Here is a 19,762-nt window from a genome sequence, read left to right as displayed (position 1 = left end):
CAGCATCATTACTCCAGTCTTCAGTGTCACATGATTCAGAAATCATTCTAATATGCTGATTTGCTGTTTATGAAACATTTCTGATTATTATTTATAATTAAGCATAAAAAAATCAACAGATAATGTACTTACCCCCTTGTCATCATGTTCATGTCTTTCTTCAGTCGAAAAGAAATTATGTTTTTTGAGGAAAACATTTCAGGATTTCCCTCCATATAGTGGACTTCTATGGTGTCCATGAGTTTGAACTTACAAAATGCAGTTTACATGCAGCTTTAAAGGGCTCTAAACAATCTCAGCTGAAGATGGAGGGTCTTATCTAGCGAAACGATTGGTTATATTCTAAAAAAAAAAAATTTTTTTAGCTCTGTGTGAACTCCAACCCAGTGTTTACAAAGTGAACATGCAAAGAACATCAAACGTCCTTTACAAAAAAAGTTAAAACAGCAATGTAGGACGATTTTGAAGTTAGAGAAGAAAATGGGATGGGATTTTTTCGACAACCAGAATACAGAGTTCACGCAGAGCTAGACAAGCTCATCTCAGGTTAAAAATTATATAAATTGTCTTTTTTTTTAATAACTGATCATTTTCCTAGATAAGACCCTTCTTCCTCAGCTGGGATCATTTAGAGCCCCGTGAAGCTGAATTGAAACTGCCTTTTGGAAGTTCAATATCACAGGCATCACAGAAGTAAACTATATGGAGAGAAATCCTAAAAAGGTTTTCTTCAAAAAAACATAATTTCTTTACGACATGGACATCTTGGATGACAAGTGGGTGAGTACATAATCTGTACATTTTTGTTTCAAAAGTGAACTTCTCCTTTAAAAACACACAGTGTACTGTTCAGCACTACAGAATGTCCTGAATAAAAGTGTCAACATCAGGTTGAAACAGTGCTGAATGGAGTCTGACATCATCACTGATGCTCAAAGGAATGCTGCTATGTCTGTATTCAGATAACTTATCTAAAGCTGCTTGACAGCTGTTCAAAGTCTGAAGGCATAATATGGTTATGTGTGCATGTTGACAGCCCTAAAATACATCACATTCAATCACAGCTAAAGAGACATTGAGCTAAAAAAATATAAATTACATTAAATGTTAGAGAGAACTTACAGATGTGTGTTTTTACCGGGGGTATTTTTAGGCAAAGAGGGAAGCAGGACTTGTTTAACCACTTTAACATTTCACCTTAAGTGGATTATTGCTTTTACACAATGTGAGAACATGTTAAACAAGGCCAGTGCTACATATAAGTAAAATCTGCAGTATGCTTCTCTAGCATGCCTCAAAACACCATCCTCACATGAGGTAGAAGGAAAAAGGAAGGAGTGAAGAAGGACGTAATGAGAGACCGATGGGGAGGAGAACTGACTCTTATTGATCACAGTCAGCAGGAGGAACAGCATGAGCAGCAAAAGAAGTCAAGCCCCCACACATACACACGCAGTATTTTTATGGCAATGCTGTACTTGTTAAAGAGGCTATTTGGTTGGTAATTTAGATATAATTTTAGATAAAGTATAAGTAAAATAATAAAAACAAATTTTCATATTTATACCATTTTTTTTTCTATTTTTTATAAATACTACTATATTATAGATTTTATTTTTGCTGTTTTATATCAATTTGTCAAAAATAAAACTGAAGTTGTAACTTTAAAGGAGAAGTCCACTTTCAAAACAGAGATTCACATATAATGTACTCACCCCATTGTCATCCAAGATGTTCATGTCTTTCTTCCTTCAATCGTAAAGAAATTATGTCTTTTGAGGAAAACATTTCAGCATTTTTCTCCATATAATGGACTGATATGGTGCCCCGATTTTGAACTTCAAGTGAGTGAGTACATTATATGTGAATCTTTGTTTTGGAAGTGGACTTCTCCTTTAAAGATGTTTCTATTTGATGAGAACCAGATGCAGTCAGGTTGATTCAATTATAATGAATAATAAAATAAATATGATTAATAATTAATATAGCTCATTTGTGTGTTTCCAAATTCAATTTTTGGTTACCTGACAAATGATTTTTACAGTCTATTAAAACTCTATTGTTGAATGAAGGCCTTCAGTGAATACTGGTCTGCACTACAATCCTAATTTGACCTGTAATAACCTGTGAAGCCCCTAAAGTGTCCTGCTGCTGTACATCTGCAGTGACTGCATCTCTGCAGTCCTCCACTGCAGCACTCATGAGACCTGCAGATCAATAAAACCAAGCTCAGCCTATACATCGCTTCCATAACAGGAACATACAAGCATTTCCAGATCACAGAGCCCGACGACTCGAGCTGCACGGAACTCTAAAGGATTCTGATGCTCATTAGTCATTCATTTAAACATATTCGCTTGCTACTTTACGTTCATTAAATGAATATTTTGTCTAATTTGATCATGCTTTCAGCTCCCAATAAAAGTCAGGTATAGTTTTAATTGCGTTTTACCACATATCCAGCGCAAATGGAACATTCTTGGAACATTTTGGCAAGGTTCTCTCAAAGTTAGGAACATTAATAACATTAATAGAATGTTCGTTTAAAGTAATCTGGTATTTGATAACATTCTGAAAACAACAGCCCAAAAACGTTGTTTATGGAATCTCTGATACAATTTAACATTCAAAAGTAACGTTTCCATGTTTGCAAAATAATAAAATCTAATGTTACCTTTAATAGTCTTTAATGTTTACATTTAAAAAAGATCAGCGAATATTGAGTAATAAGGTTTTCATAACATAATTGGAACATTTGTATAACGTTATTAGAATGCATTTTGTTGGTTGAGTATTTTACCACATTTACCTGCACAATCAACACAGGAAACATGCAAAACTACCAACACAACACAAAAAAAAAAATTGTTTCAACTAAAACTTTTAGTTTAGTTTTTTAACTAAAATATCCAAGTTGTCACTTAAATTAATATTAAGTAACTTGACATTTCTAGTTAACTAAACTTAAAGTTTTATGCCAGTGGGGTAACAAATGATTTTAAGTTGAAACAATGTTTTTTTTTTTTTTTACTGAATATCAGTATTGTTATGAATTTGTTGGATCCAGCAGAGATTCTTTGCTTTTGCAGAAATAATCTACCCTCTCTCTCACGCTTGACTGACAAACCCACTAAACGTCAGTTTTGCATTACCACCACAATATTATTTTTTAAAGTTGTAAATTGTAAAGAATATATTTTGCAAACAAAAAAAGTATTAAAAATAAATTAACAAAAACAATCAAATATTTTTACTTGGATTATTTATGTGATGAGAAAGCAAATTTTTTTCTCAAATTCTTATTTTCATAATGCATCTAGATGTTTTAAGTTTGAATTATTATTATTATTTTTTAATACTTTTTTTTGGTAAATCCTATTATTTTTTATATTGTTTTTCAGTTGATTCTACTCTATTAATAGATACTCTGTTACATTGATAAGTACTGGAATGCACATTTTTAATTATAAAATCATATAAATTAGCAAAAATCAAGACCAATACAACAAATATCATGATAAATAAATTATTTAAAAATAATAAGGATAAATAAATAATTATATCAATAAATAAATTCTATCATTATTTTATATAGAATACATTTAGTTTCATGCGTTGCTATTTCTTAGAAATTATTTGTGAAATTCACTAGCAATTTCTGAGTCAAAATTGCTGGCAAATCCTATACCTGTTTTCATTTTCAGTGCACGTTTGCCATTTCCGAAAACGCAAGAGTGGCAGGATTATGATCAGCTGTTCTTCAGAGCCCAGGACTGATGAATAATTCATCGCTTTCAGTTAACGGATCACAGCCGCAACCGTTTCTAGAGTCCCTGCATACCCACGTACGTCAAAGCTCGTATAACTTGAGCCATGTTGGCTGTATTTTCTCTCAGTCGGCTGAAATGCTTCATCATGCATGTGTGATGTGACTCCAGATCTGATGTCACGGCTCATGATGCCGATTTCCTCACACAAGACCACTTCAGGTTCTTGCAAAACCCTCATAAGATGCCTTACAGACATCTATTCCGATAAATATATAAAAATGTTTCAAAGTAAACCCTACACCAATTTTCTTTCAGGATATTTTTCTCTGCATATAAATGAGTGATTTTCTACCCCTTATTCTCTTCCTCAGGCAAATGACCGGCTTCTCTTTGCTGTCTGCAGCTATAAATAAAGTATATTCAAGCGGCACCCTGCGCCGAAACTAAACACCTCTCTCCCAAAAGCTCTCCACACAGCCAACAAAAACAGGCCGGATGTCCGCACACACTGAGGCCCTGAACAAGTCAACACAATTTCAGCCTATCGGCTCCACATCGAACTGATTGGAGCAGTCCTGAAAGGTGACAATACTGAAACAAGAGAAGACGTAATTTCCTGAGCTGAGACGAACTTCAGCACATCCTCAACCAACGTTTTTGATACTGACAGAAAAGCTTTATGTTACAGCAAAAGAGGCTGGACATAGAAGCCCTGCAGATGATACATTCAATCATAATGCATGACATCACATTATTTATGTGATACTTACAGGCATATTTGCATAACTGACATGTGATGTCACATCATCATCTTTCATTATAACTCACATTTTTTCGGCTTTTGTCATCTTTCCAATAAATTACGATTCACCTCAAAATCAAATGACAGAAATTATATTTGGAAAACAAATAAATTAAGAAAAACAATAAATTATTTTTAAATCGCATTATTTATGTGATGATTAACTACATTTTGTTCTCAAATTCTTATTTTCATAATGCATCTAGATGTTTTCATTTTTTTTTTTTTTTGGAAATCCTATTATTATTGATTGATTCTCAGTAGATTATATTCTATTAAAAAAGTTATTCTATTATTTTAAAAAGTACTGGAATGCATTTTTAAAATTATAAAATAATTGACATTAGCCAATACAAAAATATAATGAAATATAAATTATTAAACTAATATAATGAATAAATTATGAACTAAATTATTTCAATAAATTAATTATTTAAAAACAATTCACATATTGGTAATCACATATCAAAGAAAAAATATACTTAATTTACTTTGAAACAATTTCACAAATAGTTACAAAAAAGCAACTAACACACTGAATTAAACACATTAAACAAAAATTGTAAAGTAAAAAGACTAAAATATATATATATTTTTTTACATTGTTTTGTTTACAACCTTAAAACTATTTTTACAGTATATAATATAATATAATATAATATCAAATGTAACCCTGGTCATAAGTAGCACAGGTATATTTGGGTATATTTGTAGCAATAGCCAACAATACATTGTATGGCTATTTATTTGGCATATTTATGCCAAAAACATTTGGATATTAAGTAAAGATCATGTTCCATGAAGATATTTTAATTTTCATTTTTAATTAGTAATACACATTGTTAAGAACAAATACTGCCCTATCCTACCAAACCATACATCAATGCAAAGCTTATTTTTTGTTTAAGATTTCCATTGTATAAATCTCAATTTCAAAAATTTTACCCTTATGACTGGTTTTGGGGTCATGGGTCACATATAATCTAAACTAAACTAATATAAACTAATATAATATAATATAATTTAGTTTGGTTTTTGTGTGAAATATAACCTGGACATACAGCATTCTTAACAGGTTTCATGACATTCGCTCTTACACATGCTATAATATACACATGATAGGCTTATAGCATTTAATTTAGACTTAAAATATTTGCTCAGTATAAGACGGTGTCTCACCTGGTAAATCCAGCTTAAAAGAGAAAGATGTTCCAGGACTTGCGAGTGACACGGGATACTCCTGACATCAGACCACTGTTGGACTAGTGGGTGCGTCTAAAGCCGCCAAACGTTACTTCACCCGGTTTCTATTACAGAAACACACATACAGTATACACTCATTTAGAAACATTTGCTCTGAAACACACTCATGCATTCAAGTGAACTTTGACAACCCCACCCAGAAAGATGGCAGACGATCAATGATTAGCCAGAGGAATGACAGGTCAACATTACCACATGCCGAGTCTTAAAAATACAGACGCAGCCTAAAATAAAACACTAAGTTGCAAAAATAATGCATTTTTAACACATTTTTTAACATGTTACAAACCTATATGTGCTTTTCCTATTTTAATACATAGAGTTTTGTGAATACTAGTGGTAGTAAGCGAACTGGGGAGCAGACATGGATATCAATGTCCCAAAATGTAACTGAGAGAAACATTTTTAAATGTGAGAATAAAAATTTCTTGAAAGTATCAGGATTAATACTGATGGATACAGTGCCGTTCAATACTGTGGTCAAAAAAGGGAGCAAAATGGTGCTAATTGCCAACTAAAAGCTGTTCAGCACACAGTGGACTGGATCTCGCCCACCTCAGGAACCAGTCAATACCATTGATCAGGCCAGACTGAGGCCAGCAGATATCAATAGCTGAGATGCTCACTGCTGAGATGATAAGTAAACGGATAATGTTAGTAGAGTTTGCTATAAGCCAAGCTATTGCTCATACTGAGAGAACAAACCCATAACTTTAAGTATTAAAATTCAGTGCGTAAATAGTCCTGTGCTGTTTGTGCAGATTTTCAACCACAAAGCAATGCCATCGTGACCATTAAGAACACCTTAGCAACCCTGTAGCAACACCCTGACATCCACCTGTAACATTTAAGCAACCACATAGCAACACCCTAGCAACCAAAGAATAACCTAACAATCACATAGCAATGCCCAAGCAACCATGAAGAACACCTTAGTAACCCCCTACCAACACTTTGACAAACACCTACAACATCGAAGCAACCGCATAGCAGCACCCTGACAACCACCTACAACACTGAAGCAACCCCACAGCAACACCCTGACAACCACCTATAACACTGAAGCAACCACCTAGCAACACCCTAGAATACAAAGAACAACCTAGCAATCACATAGCAACTCCTGAGCAACCATGAAGTACATCTTAGTAACCACATAGCACCACCCTGACAACCACCTACAACACTAAAGCAACCTCATAGCAACACCCTGACAACCACCTATAACACTGAAGCAACCACATAGCAACACCCTAGAAACCACAGAACAACCTAGCAATCACATAGCAACCCCCAAGCAATCGTGAAGAACACATTAGTAACCACATAGGAACATCCTGACAACCACCTACAACACTGAAGCAACCACGAAGCAACACCCTAGCAACCAACAACAACCTAGCAATCACATAGCAATGCCCATGCAACCATTAAGAACACCTTAGTAACCCCATAGGAACACCCTGACATCCACCTACAACATTGAAGCAACCACCTAGCAACACCCTAGAAACCAAATAACAACCTAGCAATCACATAGCAACTCCTGAGCAACCATGAAGTACATCTTAGTAACCACATAGCACCACCCTGACAACCACCTACAACACTGAAGCAACCACATAGCAACACCCTAGCAACCAACAAACAACCTAGTAATTACATAGCAATGCCCAAGCAACCATGAAGAACACCTTAGAAACCCCATAGGAACACCCTAACAACCACCTACAACACTGAATCAACCACAAAGCAACACCCTAGCAACCAAATAGCAATGCCTTAGCAACCATGAAGAACACCCGCAACTCCATAGCAACACCCTGACAACCACCTACAACATCAAAGCCACCACATAGCAACACCCTAGCAACCAAAGAACAACCTAGCAACCACACAGCAATGCCAAGTAACTACCTAGAACAAAGCAACAACATAGCAATGCCTTAGCAAGCACAGAGCAACACCCTAGCAACTAACAATAGAAAAGCTGCCTAAATGAAATACTAAAAATACTAAAATAAAAAACAAAAGAAACTATAAAATATTATATTTTTAGCATAAAATATAATAGAAATATAATAATAATAATAATAATAAAATATAATTGTTTACATTCAAGTATAAAATAAAAATAATTACTTCAGAAATGTTAAAATGACATAAAACATTTTATAAAAACATAAAATAAAATTAAAATAAAACTAAGTATATGAAATACAACCTGATACAAATCTATATAATATATATAATATATATAATAATATGTATTGATATATATAAAATATCTATCTATCTATCTGTCATCTATATATAACCAGTGTCAGCAATGCTTTTCTGTTTTGTTCTGCAGTGTGATTATCCTGAACCTCAGAGTGCATGTAATGACAGAGATGACGCAGGGTCTGCATGGAAATCAGAGTTTGATAGGTATCTCGCTCGTCTTTAGCCAGCTCAGCGCCTCCAGTCAGGTTAATTGCACTGGCTAATTTCCAGAAGATGAGCTTCGCAGATTCACTCTGCTAATGTCTTTCCAATTACACATGAGTTCAACCCCAGTTCACGCTGACAATGGCCTTTTCTTCACCTTCAGAAGTCCAATTTTCTCCACGACCCAAAGGGAAATTCAAAGGGTCGTCTTCTATTCTGTGCCTAAATAACCATATTAATGTTCAGGCCGTGTATTTTCCCTCTCAGTTCGTTCCTCAGCATGAAACCCAATCTAAGAGCGGCTCACTGCAAACCGGATACTAATGAAAGCCACATAAATGAACCATAACGACTAAAATGAGCAGTCAGCAGCTACCAACAAATGAGTTTTTGGCCTTTACATTATTTCAAAGTTTCTTTGCATATAATAAACCCGTACATGCCTCTCTCATCCTCAGGCTTGAGCCTCTAAACACAATAAATATATATCAACCACACATTTCTTGGCTCCTGTTCAGTGCATTCAAGTGTGAAATACAGAGGCTGAGGCAGCACACAGCATCCATTACCAACACTGCATTCACACACACACACACACACAGCCCTGAGGTCAATAACACTAAAGTCAGGGGATCTGTTTGACATGAGAGCCAGCAAATGTTTGCTGCAGTCACACTGACTAGTATACTTTTTAGCTAGATTAGCATTAAATGAGTAGTTAACCCAAACTTTGAACATTTTCTGATATTTCACTCACCCACAGGCCAACTAAGATGTAGATGAGTTTGTTTGTTCAAGGAAACAGATTTGGAGAAATGTTGCATTACATCACTTGCTCACCAATGGATCCTTTGCAGTGAATGGGTGCCGTCAGAATGAGTGTTCAAACAGCTGATAAAAACAACACAATAATCCACAGGTAATCCACACCACTCCAGCCCATCAGTTAACATCTTGAGAATACAAACGCTGTGTAAGAAACAAATTCATTTTTAGGTAATATTTAGCTTTGAACTGTTGCTTCTTGCTAAAATATGGCTCCATAATATTGCTTTCTCCAATGAAAAAGTCTCTGAATCAGGAGAGAAATATGCACAGATCAAGCACTGTTTACAAGCCAAAGTGGTCCAAAACACTTCTGAACAAATATGTGGATGAATTTGGATATAAGAAAACAACAGGGGATGAACTTTTTCACTGGAGGAAGCGATATTATGGATTATAGACTCATTCGTTAGCCCAAAGTGATGGTTTAAAGTTAAAAAAGTCTTAATAATGGATTTGTTTCTTATAAACATACACCTTTTTGCTTCACAAGACATTCATTGATGGACTGGAGTGATGTGGATTACTTGTGAATTATTGTGATGTTTTTATCAGCTGTTTGGATTCTCATTCTGACGGCACCCATTCACTGCAGAGGTTCCACTGGTGAACAAGTGATGTAATGCTATTTCTCCAAATCTGTTCTAAAATCTGACCTAAAGTTGAGTCATTTTTAACAACTTTTCATTTTTTGAACTATTTTTCGAAATGACTCATTTTGAATATAATCTGACAACAGTGACATAAAATTTTGCCTCTTTGGCTCAAATTCATAGGTCCAGTTAATGAATATCCATGATCAATAAGCTGACTGTCTACTTTAACTGAAAGGTGGAATTTACATTCCCATAAAAAGTGACAGAAGCTATAAAAGACATAAAGGTGAAACAATTCATGCAAGACAATTGCATTAGATAATGATTTTGTTCATTCCTACATTTGGCAAAGTCAAGGTTTAAAATACTGATTTTGGAGTTTGTTCAAATCAGCGTTATTTTAGTATTATTTAGATATTATTATAGTATTTTTATTCAGATTCTGAATTTGCTTTTATTTGTATATTTTCAGTTAATTTTGTTTTAGTTAAGCTGCTTTTGCATTTTGAGGTTTCAAAATATTGTTTTTTAGCTTTATTTTATTTCAGTTATTTCAGTTTAGTAGTTTTACTATTTGAATTTATTTTATTTCAGTTGGTTGCTAAAACAACATTTCTAATTTTCATTTTAAGTTTAAAGGGGTCATCGGTTGCCCATTTTCCACAAGCTGATATGATTCTTTAGGGTCTTAATGAAAAGTCTATAACATACTTTGGTTAAAATTTCTCAATGGTAGTGTAAAACAACACCCATTTAACCTTGTCAAAAACAGCTCTGCACACAACATCCCGTTTTGTTGCAAAAAACATTGAAATTATGTTTTTTGAGGAAAACATTTCAACATTTTACTCCATATAATGGGCTGCTATGGGGCCTCGATTTTGAACATCCAAAAGGCAGTTTAAATGCGATTGAAAACGATCTTAGCCGAGGAAGAAGGGTTTTACCTAGCAAAACGATTGGTTATTTTCATTTAAAAAATACAATTTAAATACCTTTTAATCTCAAACGCTCGTCTTGTCTTACTCTCCTTCAACTCTGTGTATTCTGGCTCAAGACAGTTAGGGTATGTTGAAAAACTCCAATCATATTTTCTCCCTCAATTTCAAAAATCATTTCAAAATCATCCTACATCACTGCAGAAGTACCGACCCAGTCTTTGCAAAGTGAACATGCAAAGAAGATCAAACACCCTTAACAAAAAAGGTAAAACAGCGATATAGGATGATTTCGAAGTTGAGGGAGAACATGAGATGGGAGTTTTTTGACATACCCTAAATGTCATGAGCCAGAACAAAAACAGTCCAGGCAGAGACGAGACAAGACGAGCGTTTGGCATTAAAAAGTATATAAATTATATTATTTTTATGAAAATAACCGATCGTTTCTCTAGATAAGACCCTTCTTCCTCGGCTGGGTTCGTTTACAACCGCATCTGGGATCGTTTGAAGCTGCATTTAAACTGCATTTTGGAAGTTCAAAATCAGGGGCATCATATCAGTCCATTATATGGAGAAAATTGGTGAAATGTTCTCTCAAAAAGCATAGTTTCTTTACGGCTGAAAAAAGAAAGACATGAACATCTTGGATGACAAGGGGGTGAGTACATTATATGTGAATCTTTGTTTTGGAAGTGGACTTCTTCTTTAAAAACCCTTATACTCACTAAGTAAAGCTGGATCACAAATGATTTGCATGAACATAGATGCATTTAGGTAGATCAGAAGCGCATTCCCTTCAAAAACCAAAGCAGTCCACTGCGTCTTCAGCAGCTCAGATGCCGGAAGTAAACGAACAACAAAGTAAATCCAACAACAGAACACCTCAATCACTTAGGAGCCATTCTTGTCTATTCCTGCTCAGGCGTCAAAACAATGGCGGTCTGTTCACAGCTCACTCAGGGCGGGACTATGCTAAAACAACCGTGTCAATCAGTAGTGGTGGAAAGGGCCTGTGCAGAACTACATCATTTTGCCAGGAATCTCAGTGAATATTATTACTGGGGATTTAAAAAAAAAAAGCACTGGGTGGATTTTTATCATTATACACACTGACAACACACATTTATGTTCCAGCAACATGTAAAAGTGAATTTTGCATCCAATGACCCCTTTCATTTTTTTAAGATTTATTAATGATTAATAGTTCGTTTCTGTTAACAAAAACAATACTGCTAAGCATGAGCAATAACAGCGATGATAAATGCCTCTGATTAATGGACCTCAAGTGCTGTGTTAGTGTTAGTGAAACACAAAAGCTCCACAGCTGTGTTTGGATTTGAACATCGTAGGTGATGCTCTGTGTAGGAAGAGAGTCATAAACTGAGAGTGATTCATTCATTCACTGCATACTCAGGAGAGCCATGCACACTCCCTTTATCTCTCTCGTGCGTGTGCGTCTTAATAATGTGTTGGAGGGGTTGCATAACTGCTAACAACAGTGATGACAGTCACACCCTGGAAAAGCAGAACCACTGAGGATATGAAATCCACTTGAAGAAAAAGCACTCTTAAAATAAAGGATTCAAAAGGCAGTTTGCACAGAGATGCCATTGAAGGACTATTTTGGGTTCCTCAGAGAACCTTTTAGTGAACAGTTTTTAAAATAACCATTTGTGAAGAACATTTGAACAATCGAAAAAACCTTTTTTCCACTAAAAAGAACTTTGGAAAGGTTCCATTGATGTTGAAGGTTCTACATGGAACCACTGATGCCAGTAAAGAGCCTTTATTTTTAACAGTAAAGAAAGCATTCACATACACTGTAAAAAATAAAAAACACAATTTGTTGAGTCAGCTTAAAACAATTTGTTATCCTGCTGCCTTAAAATTTGAAGTTCAGTCAACTAAAATAAGTTAAGTCAACTTGAAATATTAAGTTGTACTCAGTAACAACTTAGATATTTGTGTTTGCTAAACTTAACAGATGGGTAAGTAACCCAGCTGCCTTAAAATGTGAAGTTGATTCAACTCAAATATCTAAGTTGTCACTTAGTATAATTTAACATTTCAAGTTGAATAAACTGTTTTTGAGTTGACTGACCTGAAAATTTTAAGGCAGCTAGGTTACAAATTATTTTAAGTTGACACAACAAATTGTTTTTTACAGTGTAGTGGGTGTCCAATAATATACAAATCCAACACAGTTAAAAACAAATATGCTGGTGGATTTTAATGTGAGAGACAACAGAAGATGGACATTTTCACTGGAGGATGCAATATTATGGACTCATATTTTGGCCAGAAGCAATGGTTTAAAGTTAAAAACATATTAAAAATGGATTTGTTTCTAACAAACTGACAGCTTTTAGCTTCTCAAGATGTTAACTGATGGACTTGAGTGGTGTGGATTACTTGTAAACTATTGTGATGTTTTTATCAGCTGTTTGGGCTCTCATTCTGACGGCACCCATTCACTGCAGAGGATTCACTGGTGCACAAGTGATGTAATGCTATTTCTCCAAATCTGTTTCTAATGGACTATACCTTTAAGAGACTGAAGTACACAAGATTTACTCTCAATCTAGGCAAATTTGACTTAGTAAAAAGAAACAATTGAGATTTTATAGAGATCTTATTCATGATTTTTCTTTCTTATGAGTGGCAATACCTAACAGACTGCACTAAGCTTCAAGTAAGTTCTCACTCCCACATCTTTTTAGCATTCATGAAGCACAAGTAAACATCTTCAGAGATGTTCAGAAACCAAGAAAGCGGATTATTTATATCGTATCGTTGCAGACTTGCTGCTTGGCAATGTTCAAAGCATAAATCTCGCATCTTTGCTCAGCATCTCGCTGGTGTCTTCTTCTCCCGAGCGTTTAGTCTCAATCGATACGTCCTAGCATCCACCTCTTCAATTTGTTTCTCTCTATCTCTGTCCATCTCACAGACAGACAGAAACTTGGGCAAGACTGCAGAGAGGAGATCAATGAAAGATCTCGCAGCAGCCAGAAGCATATCTGTGCGGATTTGCACATGTTCGTGTGGTAAGACAAGGTCACGACGCGGCTGATATCCACACGGCTCAGACACACATGAGAATCTGTCAAAAAGCAAGCTAGCCTCCTGGTAATACGAAGCTGGAGAGACGCAACAGCTGAGATCTTGTTGCATGGATTCCCTAAGGCTTCAAAGAACAGCGTAATCTATCCTATCAAAGACGTCATATGGGCCTGGACTCTTAAAATGCTCTCTACTGGTTCAAATTCAACCAGCAACGAGGTTCTGATCATATTTTGCTCTCATCTCTACAGAATTCTTTAAATAATTCTTTTCTTCCTATACTAGCTAAATAAAATGGCAAAAAGTCCAAATCTAAATTTTATAGTCATATAATGAAACCACATATTGATTTGAATCATGTAAATAATAACAAAAGAATAGCAAATACTTTTCTTTTTTTAAATATAATGTAAAAAATTCATTTATTTTATGACATAAAATAATAAATTAATTTTAGAAATAAAATGTTAAATTAACCGTATTAATAAAATACCAAATTACATTAATAAATTGGCAAATTAATTTTAGAAATAAAATGCTAAATAAATGCATTAATATTACCAAATTACTTTTTAACTGAATTACTTTTATAAATACATTTCAAAATTGATTTTATTATTAAAATACATATTACATACATATTTGTTAATAAAATACATTAAATTTTATTTTTTTTTAAAAATACTCAATTAATATTGTAAATAAAATGCAAAAGTAATTTTATTAATAAAATGCCAAATTACATTTTTAAATAAACCACTGAATTAATTTTATAAAAAGATATTAATTGTGTTCATACAGTATTAGCTTAGGTTTTCAAATAAACTACAGAATTAATTGTATAAATAAAATGTTAAATTATTTTATTCATAAAATGCCAAACTGATAAATTTTAGAATTTGTAATTTAAAAAAAATTGTAAATAAAATGATGAATTAATTTTACAAATAAAATACACAATTTTATATCATTTTCATTTTTATATTATTTTTATACATTATTTACTATGTAAATTAAAATATTAAAAAACGATTATACAAATATTAGCTTTATAAAATGGATTTTATAAAGTACTTAATGTTGGTAATACAATCCCAAACCAATTATACAAATACTACAGTTAGCTAAAAAATTACAACTAAAGCTTGTTGCCAAAACTACCAACAAAAGCTAGTGATAAATCAAAGGAACAGGGCTGTAACCAGGTTATAGGTTGGAATCCCACGTGGGCAGTAAAGGCTGAAAGCAGGTATCCGGGTGATAAAATCTGCGCCTTTGAGCCTAACTCTTGACCCCAATCATCCTAAAGTGAGCAAAGACACAGGCCTGCTGAACCCTGGGTAACCTTCACAGTGACAGGTGCTTGACCATGAACTTGCCAAGACTGATAAGATACAAATGATTCAGTTTGGGTTATGCAATCAAACAGACACATCATTCAGAACAGAATATTAGTGTGCTACTCAATGCAAACTGAACAGTATGAAGTATGTGATACACTAGACAATATGCAAAGATCATTACTTTCCTAAAGAAATTTCAGCGGTGTTGAAATTGAAGCACATGCACTGAGATTTTTATCCCAGAGCGATAAGCATTCAGACTGTTATGATCTTGTACCTTGAGTTCAGTTAAAAGCCTATAAGGACAGGCTCTTCTTGGTTTTTAGTCACCATCTGAAGCTGCTAGAAGCTGAAGGACAGATTCAGAACGACATTTCAACAATGTAACCATCAAGGTGAATGAGTCCTCCAGCACAATCCAGTTAAAGAGCTACAGTGTACTTTATGGCATTGACTTCATCAGGTGAAAGGATTGAAAAAAAAAAAATGCAGAAAATCAAAGCAGTGCTTGCTTGCGCAAAACGTTTTCCTGCATATTCAGAGCAAATGTATGGAAGTCCATTTCTGCCATGGAATAAAAAATAAATAAGGTAATTGGGACTTTTGACCTCAGAATTCTTACCTTTTCTCAGACCTTTCTCAAGATATAGCCTCAGAATTGTGACATAAAACTTTAAACATGACATAAAAAGTCACAGTTATCTTTCCTCTTTTTAATTCTGTGGTCGGGAAAGAAAAAATAATAATTTTAAGACTTTTTTCTCAGAACTGCAAGTTCATTTCTTACAATTCTGTCAGAAAACTTGCAAATCTGAGAAAAAATTGTGGGATAAAAAGTCACAATTAGCTTTCTTATTTTTAATTGTGGGTAATTGGTGGGTAAAGAAAAAAAATCTGAATTTTTAAGACTTTTTCTCAGAATTGCAAGTTTATTTATCAAAATTATGTCAGAATTGCAAGGTATAAACTTTGAATTGTAACATAACACTTGCAAATTTGAAAAAAATGTCGGAATTTCAAGATAAAAAGTCACAATTAACTTTCTTATTTTTACTTCTGTGGTCGGGAAAGAAAAAACATCAGAAATGCAAGTTTATTTCTTACAATTCTGTCAGAATTGCAAGATATAAACTTGCAAATCTGAGAAGAATTGTGGGATAAAAAGTCACAATTAGCTTTCTTATTTTTAATTGTGGGTAATTGGTGAGTAAAGAAAAAGAATCTGAATTTTTAAGACTTTTTCTCAGAATTGCAAGTTTATTTATCAAAATTATGTCAGAATTGTAAGGTATAAACTTAGAATCATAACATAACACTTGCAAATTTGAAGAAATGTCTGAATTTCAAGATAAAAAGTCACAATTAACTTTCTTATTTTTAATTCTGTGATGGGGGAAAAAATGGATTTTAAGTTTATTTCTTACAATTCTGTCAGAAATGCAAGATTAAAGCTCAGAATTGTGACAAAACTTGCAAATCTGAAAAGAAATATCTGAATTGTGAGATAAAAAGTCACAATTAGCTTTCTTATTTTTAATTCTGTGGTCGGGAAAGAAAAAAAATGAATTTTAAGACTTCTTTTCTCAGAATTGCAAGTTTATTTCTTACAATTCTGTCAGAATTGAGAGATATAAACTCAGAATTGAGGGACAAATGTCAGAATTGCAAGATACAAACTCTGTTTCTGTTTCTGCCATGAAATAAAAAGATAAATGAGGTAATCAGGACTTTTTATCTCATAATTCTGATCGTTTCTCAGACCTTTTCTCAAGATATAGCCTCAGAATTGTGACAAAAAACTTTCAAAGTTGAGAAGAAATGGTTGAATTGCGAGATTGTTGCAATTAGCTTTCTTTTAATTCTGTGGTAAGGAAAGAAAAAAATCAGAAATGCAAGTTTTTTTCCTTACAATTCTGTCAGAATTGCAAGATTAAAATGGCAAATCTGAGAAGAAATATCTGAATTGTAATATAAAAAGTCATCACTTGCTTTCTTATTTTTAATTCTGTGATGGGAAAGAAAAGAAATTAATTTAAATTTTTTTAAGAAGTTTATTTCTTACAATTCTGTCAGAACTGAGAGATATAAACTCAGAAATGAGAGAAAAGAGAAAAATGTCAGAATTGCAAGATATAAACTACGAATTGTGACATAAAACTTGCATATTTAAGAAGAAATGTCTGAATTGCGAGATAAAAAAGTCATAATTGGCTTTCTCATTTTTAATTCTGTGGTGGGGAGAGAAAAAAATATTTTTCTCTGACTTTTTTTCTCAGAATTGCAAGTTGATTTCTCACAATTGTCAGAATTGCAAGATATAGACTCAATTATAGACATAATTATCAGATATAAAAAAAATCGCAATTACATTATTGTTTTTTATTCTGTGGTGAAAACAAGCTTCCATACAAATGAGATGAAAATGTAGAAACAAATTATTAGACAGAACTATATATTTGAGATGAATACTAAGTGCTACATATACAAGTATATAAGAAATGCCAAAACCCATAAAACTCCACAGAAATCAGAAGCTTTTCCTGGCAGAACAAATACTAACTGACCCAGAGCTGAAAAGATCACGTGCCAAGGGACCATTCAGGACCTTGGACAGTTCGAGACCCTCCGAGGGGAGGATTTCACCTTTGACTTGAACAGAAGAAGTCAAAAGGACATCTGGCGTCTGTTGAACCAGCAGTTCACTTCAGACACTCGCTCACATGCATATTTACTGTTAGTGGAGACAGATGGGATCAGCAATGTCTGATAGAACTAAATGAGAGCAGAGACAACCATCAGACATTTACTAATCAAATAACACACTGTTGTAATGATTCATCTTCTTTACAGCTGCGAGACCTGCTATTGATTCATTAAATCAGACCTTTTCAGTTTATCATGCAAGAAGGCATTAAAGTCTCCTTTGGGAGCGACAGAGATTGCATTTACTAAAACGGTCTATTGTGGATCTCAGAATAGAGGACTGGGATAACAAGTGTCCTAAATTAGCTTCATTCACAAGCCACTCCAAGGTTTTTTAATGGCACCATATCTAAAAAAAACACACTACTTGGTATTTTGTTTTTGTTAGTACAAACCTTCGTTAAAGACAAAAACTGTCAATTTTAAACTAAACGTTGCTAACTCATTTTTGAAGAATGACTTAAGTCAAATTAAAGAGCTATTCATAACTTTAAAGCATCATTTTTTTCAATATTATAGACAACAGGTTCTCTACAAACATTTTTATTTAAATATGGTACAAGATACACTTATAAAAAGTACAAAAAGCATGCAATATAAATATTTCAGTATACTTCATGCCATTACCATATGATACCATCAAAGTAACATTGCATTGCACTTTTTGCAAGGATATCATGTTTAAAAGGATGTACATAACTTTAAAATAGCATAATTCTAAACATTAATGAATTAATTAATTAGTAAGTGCATTTTATAAATATTAAAACAATCCTCAAGTCTCTCTCTTAAGTCTAAACTGGCTTTAAAGTATGCAATGTTGTCTTATGTTAATAGTTAACTTAATAGGTTTTAAGTAGTTTAATTTTATTCCAATACATCATATTTTGTTAAATGCGTGCAAAACGGTATGATTGTCTATAATGATGCATAAAAGTCTAATTTATTCATGTAATTCAAGTTCATTCGACACATGCATATTAATTCAGGTGCACACAGCGTTCACTGTTCAGCATTGCGAAGATCCGCAGCGATCTTAAATGCATGCGCAAGCGTTTAGAAATAATTGTCATAACGCAAGACGACACGTCTATCCGCATATATCGACACGCAGCCTCATTTCTACAGCTAAATGAGAACAAAATCATGCTTTAAGACATACCAAACACAGATGAACCAGTATCCAGCTTCTCTGTGAAACACACGATCCTCCACTCTGGTAAAACACAATAACGGTGAGCCGTCTGATTCGGGTTAGGGAATCGGTTCGCTCGGCGAACTCGTTTTAGCGAGTCGACTCAAATTCACCGAGTCTGTGAACAGTCTCATGGAATCAAATAAGTGTTTCGTTAAACATTTTGTTGGACACGGAATAATCATTTATATGGTGTAACCATGCATTCTTAGTTACAGTGACGTGGTTTACAAACGCATTGCGAAAGTGTTTAAATGAATCGGTTCGAACGAACGATTCGTTTGCGAATCGAACATCAGTACAACACAAAGGTATCGGATGAACACAGCCAGTGTTGTGCTGCTGGTGTATCAGATGGGGGATGGTCAGTCCGGAGACCCACGTTACATATTAATGACTTTTAGTGAAATAAGCATCGTACTGAGATCAACGAATAGATCAAATATATGATTTGAATCATTTGCATGCCACATTTTCGTGCAAGACTTACAATTGCATTATGCATTCATTTCAACTCCTAATTAACAAAGACATGTCTATGGTGGTGGGGATGTTTTCACAAAAAAGTTGTGGGTCAGTACCATGGTACAGTGATGTTAATACCCTGGTACTATGATATTATATACCATAATAGTTACTAAAAATGTATGGTATTTACATGGGTTCACATAAAGGTTCATTTTTGCCATCTATTGGTGAAACATTGCTAATACCTACTTGTTTTGGGCTGCAATGTGTGCATATTGCAGTAAAAAAGCAATTAAATAAATGTTTGGTGACGTAATTCATTAGCTACTTTGCATTTTGTACACATATCCAAAATATTAATAT

The 19,762-nt window shown here is 33.9% G+C and overlaps 1 protein-coding gene across 3 annotated transcripts in view; it reads right to left on the bottom strand.

Annotated features, from left to right (window-relative positions):
- pacsin1b (protein kinase C and casein kinase substrate in neurons 1b) overlaps window positions 1–18,981 on the bottom strand; it is a 32,589-nt gene extending 13,608 nt beyond the window's left edge. Inside the window, exons 1-2 of one of the 3 annotated variants that reach the window (XM_051112590.1) lie at window positions 18,899–18,981; window positions 5,752–5,879 (exon numbers count right to left, since the gene is read on the bottom strand). The gene's annotated coding sequence lies outside the window, so the exon portion shown is untranslated. Of the gene's footprint in view, window positions 1–5,751; window positions 5,958–18,898 lie in introns of those variants that run through there. The other 2 variants (XM_051112591.1, XM_051112589.1) reach the window with 2 other exon arrangements.
- Between the last annotated feature and the right edge of the window lie 781 nt (window positions 18,982–19,762).

The sequence above is a fragment of the Labeo rohita genome, chromosome 6, assembly GCF_022985175.1.
Source record: "Labeo rohita strain BAU-BD-2019 chromosome 6, IGBB_LRoh.1.0, whole genome shotgun sequence".
NCBI lineage: Eukaryota > Metazoa > Chordata > Actinopteri > Cypriniformes > Cyprinidae > Labeo > Labeo rohita.
This window is presented reverse-complemented; position numbering and strand designations above follow the sequence as displayed.